The sequence below is a fragment of the Crocodylus porosus genome, unplaced genomic scaffold (assembly GCF_001723895.1).
Source record: "Crocodylus porosus isolate Cpor-Errol unplaced genomic scaffold, CroPor_comp1, whole genome shotgun sequence".
NCBI lineage: Eukaryota > Metazoa > Chordata > Crocodylia > Crocodylidae > Crocodylus > Crocodylus porosus.
Genome location: NW_017728925.1, coordinates 8,151,851 through 8,165,048, shown reverse-complemented (window position 1 = coordinate 8,165,048; position 13,198 = coordinate 8,151,851). Strand labels below are relative to the sequence as shown.

The 13,198-nt window shown below is 44.3% G+C and overlaps 1 protein-coding gene across 1 annotated transcript in view; it reads left to right on the top strand.

Moving 5' to 3' along the window:
- The first annotated feature begins 373 nt into the window (after nt 1-373).
- BRINP1 (BMP/retinoic acid inducible neural specific 1) overlaps nt 374-13,198 on the top strand; it is a 93,942-nt gene continuing 81,117 nt past the window's right edge. Inside the window, exon 1 of the mRNA XM_019540654.1 lies at nt 374-656. The gene's annotated coding sequence lies outside the window, so the exon portion shown is untranslated. The remainder of the gene's footprint in view (nt 657-13,198) is intronic.

Here is a 13,198-nt window from a genome sequence, read left to right as displayed (position 1 = left end):
CGCCCCCTGCGCCCCCTCCCCTCCCCACCCAATGCCGAGGCCCCGTGGCAGCCCTGCGGCCCCCCGCCGGCCGCCGGCCAAAGCACTTCTCCGAATAAGATGCGCGGGCCGGGGCTCCGCCCTCGCCTCTCCCGGCTCCCCTTGTCCCCATTCATTTTCTCCAGGCTGCCCGAAGCCCCTCCCCCGGCCCGGGAAGCCCAGCCTCTCCGCTCCCCTCCCGGAGCCCTTCTCATTTGGATTGCAGCCCCGCTCCATTCCGCCGGCTGCCGCCGCTTCCCCCGTGGCTATGGACTGATCGGCACAGGAGAGGGGGGAGAGAGGCGGAAGGGGGAGAAAGAAAGAACGAAAGAAAGAAAAGGGAAAAAAAAAAAAAAGAGAGAAAAGGGGGAAAGGATTTGGGTTTTTTTTTTTTTTTTCTTTTTTTTTTTTTTTTTTTTTTTTGCCTCTGCCCTTCATGCCTGCAAGCCGCATCCAGGGAAGGGATTTTCTGTCTGAGCATGAAAAGGACTGCTAGAGCCCCAGTCTTTCCACGCCTGCATCCTCAGCACAGCACCCAGTATGCGAGCTGGACACAGAAGCTCTCTCACAAGTTCCTACCGAGCCGAATAAAAGCCACGGGCGAGCCGATCTCCGCCGAAGAGGAACATTAACATCAGGTAAGGGGGAGACTGCGTTTCCTCTTCCACCATGTCCTCCTGCCCGGCTGCGTGCACCTACGGGTCTGATTTGCAACGGATTTTTAGACCTGTGGGCAGTTGCATTCCCTCAAGCCTGGAGTCAGGGGCATTGCAAGCACGCACACACGCTCACACACACATGCACCCCCCCCCTCCCTCCACACACCCAACCAGATACACACACACACACACACACACACTCCCCCTTGCATCCCCCCACCAGACACACACACACATACACCCCACACCCCCACTGCACCCACCCACCAACACACACACGTTTGTCTTACAGGTTCTGTGTCCCACCCCCTTCTGGGATAGCATGGAGTTCATATGGGGAGTCCATGACAAAAGTCCGGTAACCTATTGGGGGGGGGGGGTGCGTGCATGTGTGTGCGTGCAACTAGCTTGTGGCTATGCAGGGAATTTGCACATGAAGGCGGGGGGGGGGGTTGTGGATTGGGGATGTCTCACGCAATGGCATCACGTAGCTCATGCAAGGTATGTTGTCTAATGCATGGAAAGATAGGTGCAGCCTCCTAGCTGGGTAAGGAAGCTAAATGCATGGCTCTATATATATATGTCAGAGTATTGATACAGCCCAAGACAATGTCCCCAAGGAGATGGTGTCATCTCCACTTAATCCACTGTTCCATTTGTGCAAGTGACAGGCAAATCCTGGAGGAAAAGGAGAGTCTGTCGCTTTAAATCCCACACTGGGTTGATTGCCTCTACTTCTAATGGGAATGGGAAGAAACTGAAATAGAGCAAGGAACAGAGGGAGTTGTGGAGGGGGAGGCGGTGTTGAGGGTAATGGTGATGGTGAAGGGGGAGAGTCACAGATCGGAGATCTTCAGGAGGAACTGGAGACTGATGAGAGGCTCGGCTGTGAGGCTGCTTGCTAGCTTCTGGGTAAGGAGCTCAACTTTGCCTTTCCCAGCCCATAGGGAATTAGGGGAGGTAAGGTGAGAGAGCACATCCACCCCCATTACATCATCACCTAGAGGTCCAGCACAGCTTGCATCGGTATGGAATAGTCAAGACTGGGTTGTGTTTTGGGGGGTAAGGGGGGAAGCGGGGAAGAAGCGAAGGTATCTGCCTGCAAATTATTTTGGGGGCTTACTTTTCAGAGGCAGAAGCATTAGAGGAAGGAAAGAAGCTGCAGACAAAATGCTGACAATCTTAACGTATAGATTTAGCCCTGTGATTGACATCTGGAGCTGATGCACTGGGCAGAAAAGAATGATTCCCTGTGTTTTAGCCCAGTTAATATAATATTAATTCATTAATGGTAGTTGAGCTGCTTTTGGAAGAGTTGCAAGAGAAGTCTCAGGTTCTGCAAGTAAAGAGGAGATGAGCAAGGCTTTGGTGCAAATGTGCAGATTTATTTTTCTTTTTAAAGATAGATCTGGTCTGCTAGTGACTTTGATCCCCTTAGCCTCACACACAAGATACACAGGCATAAAATATCTTGCTTTCTCTCTCTTTCTCTTACATGCAGACATACACCACACAATTATGGACACATGCAGTTCCCCCTATGAATGCACACATAATTCTCTCTCGCACGCACGCTCTCTCTCTTTCTCATACACACACACACACCAACCAATTCTGGACTCTTACAATTCTCCCTATGTCCTCTCACACAGTTTTGGTCTTTCACATGCGCATTGCACATACATACACTACCAAGAACTATATTGTCATTCTCATGGTGCAGATCAAATTGAGAAGCAGTGTTTCTCTCCATCCTTCCTCCTCCCCTGCTGTTTGCAGGCCTCTAGATATGTAGTTTTCTTCCATGGCATAGGCTGGGCTTTGTTTTCAGTTCTAGTCATGGGTCTGCCTCCAAAGTCCTTTGCTACACAGCATAAAATGCTTGCACCCCCTCCCCTTTTACTGCTCTTTCCATGACCTCAGCACTCAGCAATTACTTTGCTACAGGAAAGGCAGAAGAGCTTCAGCCATAGGTGTAGAGTGAATTGCACCTGAGAGGCAACAATCCCGCACCCTATAGGCTCCTGGGTAGAGCTGGAGTCTGTGGGAATGGTGAACAGGTATCTCACGTGCTCTGCTCTACTTGTGTTGCATTTGTTTTTGACTCAGCATGTGTGGATGAGAGAGAATCTGTGAGAACATTTCAGTGTGTGCATAACATACCTGCACTCAAGTTGCAGGGTCCCACTGAGCTCAAGGCAAAACCCCTGCAGCCCATCAGAGTTCACTTAGGCACTCCCCATCCCACCCTAGTTCAGGGATGAACTCACTGGTCAGGTATTTGCAGGGAAGATGATGTCACTGGTTTAAGATACACTAACCACCATCTCCCTCCCTCCCCCTCCTTTGCCTACTATTCCAAGGACCTAGTTAAGAGGTTGTGTAATCCCCCCAGGGCAGGAATCTAATGAGCCAGCTGACTGCCCTGTTAAAATTTAGGATTTCATGGATGCACTAAGACATACATTGCTGCAACTAAGAGCTGCTCCCAAGAGAGATTGAGAAGGGTTTATCCATGCTCTCCCCTACCCCCACTCATCCAGTGTTTAATATCTTGGAGGTACTCATATGGCCTAGCACGGCAGCGATGGTGAATGGTGGGTGGCACGGAACATGTCCATGAATAGTTATTATTGATTACTGGTTATTATCTTTCCTGTGCTTTATGGTCTATAAAACACAGGGTCAAATGCTGTTGTCTTTGCTCAGGCAAAACTCCCATCACCGTCACCATGAGCACCACTTGAGCATTGCAGGAATTGGCTCAGACAAAAAAGCATACGTGCTCATGTGTGCCTATGTCCAGAAATAGATTTGGATTTTTAGAGTTTATCTGGGCATGTGCGTACATTGGGTATTTACATCTGATGCAACAGGGCTGAGAAATGTACGCTGAAAGAACAACAAAAAATGGATTTCTATAAAACGTCAAAAGAGGCTGTCAAGGGAGGAGAAGTGCACACAAACAAACCCCCATGCAAAAATCAAAGTTCCTAGAGTCAAATAAAATAAAATAAAAATCAAGGAGCTAGCCAATATTCAGGACAGAAAAAAAGAAAAAAAAAAAAGCACTCAGCAGCATATATGGATCTAATTTCCCGTATGTGTGGATGGGAGGCACAAGTCTATTTGCAATGCAAAATCTTTCTGGTATTACTGAAAATGTTTGCCAGCTCAGAGCCCCTGCACCGGTATCTTCATTTGTACCAGGAGGCTGTGTCACACGATAGGATTGTGACTCCCAGAAGGGGGAGCTCTGACTCCATTCCAGTTGGTCAGGGCCTGCTTTGCAAAGCAGGAGTTCAGCTGGCTGCAAAGCAGTGAAGCTCTCATTTAGTTTAGACAGTGCAGCACTTCCCCAGAACGGATCTGGTGTGATGCAGGCAAAGAGCTGCATACATTGCCCTTCTCTCAGTGGAACTTTAACTCCTGGTATCGTTGCAGCCAATAGTCAACAACAATATTGGTGACTGATAATAGTAAATAACAGCATACCTCTCGACTCAAAGGATCCCAGGTGCACTTAGCAGGCCCCGAGCCAGGTCCTTAGCTGGTATAAATCAGCAGAGCTCAAAAGTAGGTAATGGAGGTCTGTTGAGGATCCGGACCTATACTGAAATCCCTCACCCAGTGATGAAATGTAGCCACTTCTGGGAGGGAGCTCAGCAGGTCTTCTGTGCCACAGATTTTAAAAGGGGAAGTGGAAAATAGCATCTTACATTGGAAGTACAGAGATGAAGTTAGGCAAGCAGGATGTAATTATCCACTGTTAGCTATGGTGAGTGCCCTGGGGCTTGATTAGCAGGCCTAAGCTTGCCAGAGTGCTGTGGGCCCTTAAAATCTGGGGGACGGTGCCCTAGAGCATCCCAGACCATGCAGAAAGGCCTCCTGAGGGTTTAGCAGTTAAGCCTGCCTTTTGCTGGAAAGGGAAAAGGTCTTTGCATGGCAAGTCTTGGCCCTGAATGGATTTATAGGCCACAATCTGCTCTTGTGGTTTTATACTTTTGAAAAATGGCCCCTTCTCCAAGTATTATATTGATCCATTGATTAGTTCAGAGGAAAGAGCACCTCCTGTGTCATGCCAGCTATTTTTCTACAGTGCTCTGAGTTTTCCACTGAGGTCGCCAACATGGCTATCTACCAGACTCAGTGTTGCTCTGCTTGTGAGGTCTGACAAGAACACAGGTCACTCTGGCAGGCCAAGGGGTTGTAACTTTGGCAAAAAACCAAAACCCTGTCAGCAGGGTCTGGGAAAGAACATCGGCCTTATCCCTTGGCTTCCTCTGCTGAGACTGAATTGAGTGTCTACAGAATTAGTCTGAGTTAAGCTGATGACTTCAGCCTGGCATATGAGAACCAGAGAGAAATAGCTGCTGACGTCATCTCCAGACATGATGGTCTGGGCTGTGCCCTTTCAGTTGAGGATGAATGCCAGTATAACTGGAAAAGAGAATAAGGAGATGATTCAAGGCCCATTAAAGTCAATGGGAAGATTCCCATTTGGTTCACTTGTCCCTGGAACAGAAGTTAACAGGCTGGAATAAATTGTGACATATTTCTATGAAGAGTAGATGGGAATATGGACTGGGGTTTCCTTGATATGTGGGCTGATACAGCCTACCTACATCTTTGCACTCTGGCCTTGGATGCTATTTCAGGAGATCCCTGCCCCACACTATTTCCAAGGAGAGAGGGGCCTGTTGTTTTTTATTCCAGTAGCCTGCTTGGACTAGGTGGATCTCACTGCTTCCTGCAAGGTGCAGAAGGCAGATGATAGAGCTTGCACATGGAATGGTGTTGTGTTTGCTGTGCTCATAGGGCAGTTCAGAGGGGAGCATTGGGTGATGTTGCCAGACTCATACTACACCACGACTGGGTACTGATTCTGGGACTTACCAGAACCCTACCGAATTCTGTTGTTAGGACAATAGCTGAGACATCACTAGGGGCTGCTTCTAAAGTCTGGCACCTGAACTCTTATTCACATGATTGATTCTCTTCACTTCAGAGGAACTGCTAATTGTATTGACATCCAAATATCTGTAATAAGACCACTAGGTGCTGATTGCAGGGTTGGTCTCTAGACAGTGACTGATGATGGAGTCATGCTGTGTATCCTTTTCCAGATTTATGATGTAAGTAGGATAGTGGGCAGGTGCCCAGGTATCAGGAGTGCCCCTACTGCTTGTTATTCCAAAGGCAAGGACTATGTGCTTTTATTTGGGCAGGGCCTAGCAGTGGATGATGTTTGCTGGGGCTCTGTGTCCTAGTTAGAGGGGCAGGTAATAGTAATAATACCTTTCTTTCCAAAGGATTGCAAGATGCCTCACAAAGCACATCACTCATACCTGGAGTGTCACAAAGCCAGCTCTGGGGTGGAACATAGTGCATGCTTAGCAGCTACTCAACAGCTTGATGCCAGAAGCAAAAGAGGTCTCTATACATAAGCAAAATCCTACAAATACAAACCAGCAATTTCATTTGGCTCGGGGTAATAACAACAGGTGATAATAAGGTGATAACACTTAAACAGAGAGAGAAACCATGTCACAATCCATACACGTGTGCTCTCTTGCTGTCTACAGTGAAGATGTTCAGGCTATAGTCATCATGCCAGGCAGAGAGTCTCACAGGTCATGCAGCACTCAGAAAACCAAAAGGTCTTCTCAGTCCTCTGCCATCTCTCCTTTGCTACCAGGCAGAGGAAGAGAAACAGTCACCATGCGGTAGCAGCATTTGATTCTGTCCTTCTAGGTGCACTGTATTTGGTGGTATGCATTGGTGAATGTGTTCGATCTGTTTATTCTGAACTAAAGTAAGACAGAGCCTGGTGTTTTTGACATGTATTAGCAGTATTGGCTGTACCCTTATAACATGAAACAGGACAGCCAATACATGTAGTAGAGAGAATGAATATGAAAGAGCTAGATCCTTATTTGCTGTCAATCAGCATAAACTCATTGAAGCTAATGGAGCTAAGCCTACTTATACCAGAGGAGGAGCCATCCCTTAGGGTGCAATTTTGAACAACTAGTAATTTGGCCTCTATTCTGGAATCTGCTGTTTTGTGATGCTTAACGATTATGGGTGCAGTTTTGGCCTGCAGTGGTGCATGGACACAACTGATACCATTTAGACATCTTTCTGCTCAGCAGGAGCTGCATATGAAGCAGTTAGACATACCCCAGACATTAGGTACCTTTGCAGTTATTTCTACCTGCAGTTATAGGTGCTCAGATATGAAGCGAGTTGGGGGATGCTAGATGTAAAAAGAAACATTCCCCACCTGTGTCCTAACAGGTGTGGCCAGTGTGCTTCAGTCACAGTTGCCAAAGTCTGCAGGAACAAACCGGGGTAGTCTGTACAGTAACTTTGAGGGTTAGTTAGGAAGACACATGGAACAGAAGCTTATCAAAAAGTGTTTAGGGAGCTGAACTGTAATACAAGTGTGAATTCAGGGACTACCGGACAGGTGGGGAGAAGGGGAACAGCTGTTGTAATGATGCAAGCATAGGACGGTTAAGATTAGTAGAATCAACATCAGGAAGGCTGTGAATACTGGAGTAACAGCATCATTATCAGCACATTTTTTAGAACATGTAAATGTTGCGAGAACATAAGTGAGATATCAGAAGCAAAGCAAAAGAGATGTATACATGGGTATAGACTCACAGGGTTCAGACTACTTGCTGGCATGGAGTAAAAGGGTGCTGAGGATGTATATTAGTTACAGTGATTTGTACTGTTCTATACTACGGTAGATGTACGCAGGGGCTTTTTATTTTGCAATCAGAGATGGTAACTGCAGAGGCTGAAGAGTGCATGCGACAGTCTAAGAAAGTCAAGGGCAATAAATAAAACAGATCAGATCTTGTTCATGTGAAGGGAAATAACATATAAAATAGCAGCAGTGCTGATGAGGGTGTATAATGTATCCTTAAGACAAACAGCTGTTTCTGGAGCTGCTTACGCAGAGACATATTCTTCCAATTTGCTTATGCAAAAAGTCCCCTGGGTTTCATTGTTCTGTTCACGGGAACCATGGAAGCATATCACCCAGGTGTCCTTTCACCTAAAAGGAATAAGAAGCTATGGGAAATTGCAGAGTGGAGAATCATACTCAAATGCTTGGCAAACTGACTTTTGAGTACTTTTAAAGATAAAATAACCCAGCTTTGGGTAAGTTGAAAAGATATGATTCTGACTCACACCCTGGTAAAGGGTAAGTCATACCATTGATCCTTGTTAGAAATCTTTGACAATGTTAATAAAAATAGTGGATAAAAGGAACTTGGTGATTATAATTTATTTGAGGTCTCCTAAATTTGCTGCTAAGTTCCATTTTTAGAGACATTACAGAGAAAAATACCTGAACCCCTCCCATGAATTAAAAGGTAGCCAAGTAGAGCAGTAGAATTTAAAGAATCATCAAAAGTGCTGAAGATCAGAGGAGAGGGAAGTTAACAATGAGGAAATCAAGTGATCAATATTGGATCAACATTTCTCAGTATTTTACTTTGCGATGTGGAAGAGGGTATGACCAGAAAAGGGGGTGAAATGTGCTGCTGATGGAACAAAATCCAGTCTAGTTCCAAGTGGGAGGACTAGGAGCAATTGGCAAAAGATCTAATCAGATAGAGAATCAGACCATGACACTTAATTTGTAGAAATATAAAGTTATTGCACATTGGGAAAAATAATCTTAATTGGTATGATCCTCTGTGGAGAAGCCTTGTGTCCAAGGCTAATAGCAGATCCTTAAATCAAGGTTCTGACACTATGGAGTACAGCGTAACGGTAAGTGTTATTGATAGTGTCTTCACTACATGAATATTCACACAGGCCCTGGTTCAAAGTATGCAGGCAGATGCTCGAATCCATTTTTATGTATTAACATCATTAAGACATAGGCTTAATTGTAGGCATGGACTTAAATCTCCCTGACTTCAATATGCACTAAGAGTTTGGATGAGTTGGGTCTACACTGTTCTCATGGGCTCTGATCTTGGAGTCCAAATCATGGAGGCGCATCTCTGCAGCCATCCAGAGTCTTGTAGAGCTCATAAGGGTCTGATTACAGCATGGAGGCTTGGACTCCTTAGAATGCAGCATATGTATACTTTGGGCCAGGGTGGAAAGATCCATTGGAGTTTGGTGTCTTTGTTCCTCAGTCTTGACTGAGGAAGAGGGAGGGCTATTCTCCAGGAATATTATAAAGGCTTAGATGTCATCTTACATAGAATCAATGGGGATGGATGGCAGATGATGGAAGAAATACTTGAGACTTTAAAAGGCATAGTAGAAAATAGCAGAAAAATACATTACATTTGAATTTCATAATATATCTTCAAATCAGTTTATGAATAGTAAGTAAAGAAAGAAGCCATAAATAAATAAAAAGATTATATAGCCTAGAGAAGAAGACTAAGCAGGGACATTCAGGTACCCGATACAAAATTATTTGAAGGATAGAGTAAAAAATGTTCAGAAACATTTTTACTTTATTTGATGGCACAAGAACAAGGGGACACACATCAAAATTAAAGGGCATGGCTTTTAAAGCAAATTAAAATGAAATATTTCTTTCTGCAGTGTATCATCAAGCTTCACAATTCTCTGCTGTGGGATGACATTGAGATTAAAGTGCAGCTGAATTTGAAATGTGAAGACGGCATAACTTTATGTCAATTAATGGCATTTGCAACTCTGCAATCTAGGAAAATGATAAACAAATTTCAGGCTTCAGAGCATAAGCTGACTATTTTCTGTGGTCAGGAAGGAATTTATCCTTCTGCCTAGCTAGACTATAACATGATTAGCTAGTGACTTGTCTAGCTGTAGGTTGGGTGTGATAGGAAGGGCTCTACCCACCGTCACAGGCAGGATACCAGACCACATGAACCAACAATCTGATCTGACAGGACAATTCCTACATTGCTCTGCGAGACACTCGCAAAGAATTGAACAGGCATTGACTCAGACCCTAAAACGAGACAGCTTGTAAATAGTTGAAATGAAGCTGAGCTGCCAATTTCAGATTTCCATGGTTAGGTATATTAGAACAAGAGAGGTCAGCGTAAAAGTGAATTATGGGACTTCCCCAAGGTTATGTGACAGGGAGTCTGTGGTAGAGGCAAGACTCAAACCTGTAATCCAGTCTCAGTCCCGCTGCCTTTCCCATCAGAGCCAAAACTCAAGGCACTCAGAGCTCGAATCACATTCTACCCTTGTCACTGCAACTTTTTTTTTGAAGGCAAATGTGAATACTGCCACTGTCAAGATGGCACCAAGCATGGGGCATAGAAAGGAGCTACAAAGGAGATATGCAATCAGCAGTAGAGACAGATACAGCTGTGAGTGAAACAGGTAAGAGCAGAGGGTTACTTTTCAGAACAGGTGGAAAGGATGAAAGCGAAGTGGCTGCAAAGAAGGCAGCAAGCACAATCAGCCAGTAAGAGAAGTGTGATCAGGGGGATCTGACAGGCAGGAACACAGTTCATTGGCAAGGCAGGTGTAAACATTGAGATAAGCTGCCTTTTAGGGTTGAATTGACTACTCAGCGTATAGGGTAGGAAACAAGGGGGAGATGTGATGGGCAGAAACAAATCCTTGCTGTCCAGATGTGAATGATTACTGGGTTTATAGGCCTGGCTGGAAGGATGAGGTCTAACTCAAGAAGGCTTTCTTCATTCAAAGCGTATCAGATTGGGGTGAGAAACCTGGGATTTGGTAGATTGCAGATGACCTGCATTATGAAGTGTCTTTGGTGATGAAGGGGTAAATGAGAACTGGTGAGGGTAACGATGTAAAGGCAGCCAGAATGGGCCTGTGTGCTTTACAAGTATAATCATGGAGCTGTTTTCTCAAAGGACCAGTACAGTTGTAGTGACCCCAAACCATGGGGCTAGATTCTCATTTCAGTCCTATAGGTGTAACACGGTAATAAAACTTCAGTGGAGTTATCCCAGATTTTCCTCAGGTAAATGAAAGCAGAACTCTTCCTCACTTTCTAGTAGCTTGAGTGGTTTAAGAATTAAGAGAGTGAATGTTAAATATCCAAAAGGCACGTGACTGGCAGGAATTTGCAAGGGGAGGAGGATTTTCTAGGGTTGGAAAATTCAAGTATCCATGAAACTACAGTAAAGGCTTTGATCCCGCAGCAGGTGCGCAAAAGAAATTTACTGATATATTTTGAATCGCAAGACCTGGGATAGACATGGCCATTGAAATGCTATATAATTCAAAGGTAGAAAGCACAGCTAGGGCACTGTAGTTGTGTTAGAAGACTGCGTCATTATGTAATTAAAGCGAGAGACAAGTCCATTCTGTCCCGCATGTGACCAACAATGGGCTGTATGTAACCTGGGCAAGGTATACGATGAAGCTTAAATCTTTCACAACAGTTTCTCTAACAGTTTGTGCTTCCAGTTTTGGGTACCAAAGTTCAGGTGTCTAGAAACAGTTTCCAAAAGAGCTTAGAAGCAGTTCTCCAAGATCTCAAGACCTGTTATTATACTTATATTACTACATGAGCTCAGCTTAAATTTAGGTCCTGAACAAAGTTCCAGTGTTCAGAAAGGCTCATGACCTTCACACAGTTGTGTTGATCTCTTTTGAAACTTGGACTCCTATGACCCAATTTTTAGAACAGATGATCATTCCCAACCCCAGCAGAAACAGTGGGAGCTGAGTGTTTCCCAGGTCTATGAAAGGCAGACCAATAGTATTTTGAGTTGGCTATCCACAAATAAATAAGGACATTTTTGAAAGACTGTGCTAAGTTAATGCAGTGGCATAATGGCAGCAGAGATGAATTCCTTCACCTTTGGGGCTGAGTCGGAGCATCTGTGGAATAGGTATCCTCATTGTTACCACTCTCTCATGCATGTAGGGTTGTGAATCTTCACTAATTAATGTACAAAAAGAAAAAAAGAAAAGAAAAATGTGCTTTGAGATCCCTGGATGAAAAGTGTCATGTAAGCACCAAATATTAGTATTATTTTAATGATCAGTAATAGTAGTAAATAATTAGTTAAAAGCTTCCTAAATTGAAAAAGCTATCTCTGTAAATATAGATATAGATACACACACACACACACAAAGATTACTATATATATCTATAGTTATATGTAGCTATAGATATATTTCCTTCTGCTATAGGATTTTATTGCTGATTTATTTTATTGTGGACATTTTAATTGCCCTATTCACATTACTTTGTCTTTCCAGGCTACAAACATTGATGAGCCTTATAATTTTTAGCTTGGATAACTAAATTGGTTGAAGGAACTCAAATAAGTTGAAGGTAGCTGTACTGCCTAGCAACTAAAAGTAAGGTTTGGGCATCTATTATGATCAGCCTGTCACGAAACAAACCTGTCTGGGGCAGCTTACACTCTAAAAAGACAAGACACTACAGGTAATGGGTGGGAGGTGAGACAGAAGCAAAGTGACTCACCCGAGGTCACACAGCTGGTCGGTGGCCAACAGATATACAGCTCAGTCCTGTTGATTTGTATTCCAGGACCAAAGGCTAATTAACAGCCCCTTTCCTATTTTTCATAGATTTTTTCACTCCTTCTCTTGCTCGCTCAGCCCATCTATTCCATCTGTCCTCAGCTCACTTCATCCCCCTGCTCTCATTCCCTTTCATCCATTTCCCTTTTAGCTCTCTTTTCTGCTCTCTCCTCCTCCTGTGGGTGCTCATTAATGCTCGAGCATGTGTTAATAAAGACCCTTACAAAGAAGGATAAAAGAAGGAGCAAGGTGGGTGGAGGGAAAGTGTAGGAGAGAGGGAGGGGATGTAGGAGGAGAAGGAAATGGATCTGTTGATGGCTTTTAACTTATTTCAGTGTCTACCATTAGATTCCACCTGAGGATTCACAGTAAAATGCAGAGCCCCGTTTTGTGAGCAGCCACAGCATAGCACCCTGCTCACTATGTTGGTGGACACAGCAGGTAACAGAAGTGTAATTAGAAGATTTATGGACTATAACCCTAGAAGGCTGGGGATTTATCCCTGGGAGTAGATAAAGGACAAAACAGATAAAAGGGTTCAAAGGAAGCGTGAGGGGATTCAAAGCTTTATATATTTTTTTTTGGTAGAGCAGGACATGGCGAGAAAAAAAAGAACCAGAAGATTCATTATTATGCAGTGAAAGGATCTAGAACTTGGCCACATTGTAAGTCTATGGGATTTTATTCGTCTGGATGAGTTTCTGCATGGGGACTTCTTCCAACGCTCAAGTAAAATCAGATGCGAGTGTGAATATTCAATCAGACAAGGGTTACGGGCGCTCTCTGCACACTGGGCTTTGCATGCTGGCAGGGATTAGACTACCATCTGGTTTGTACAATGTACATCAAAGGATTAGTACCTGCATCCAAGATGCTACTGGAACTCCTGCCGACTTTCTGAAGTTCTTAAAAATGACAATTTTAAAATAATTGTTATTCTTTGGACAATAGATGGATGCAAACAAAAAGATCTGGGTGCTGGGATGAGGGGCATTTATGGGTCA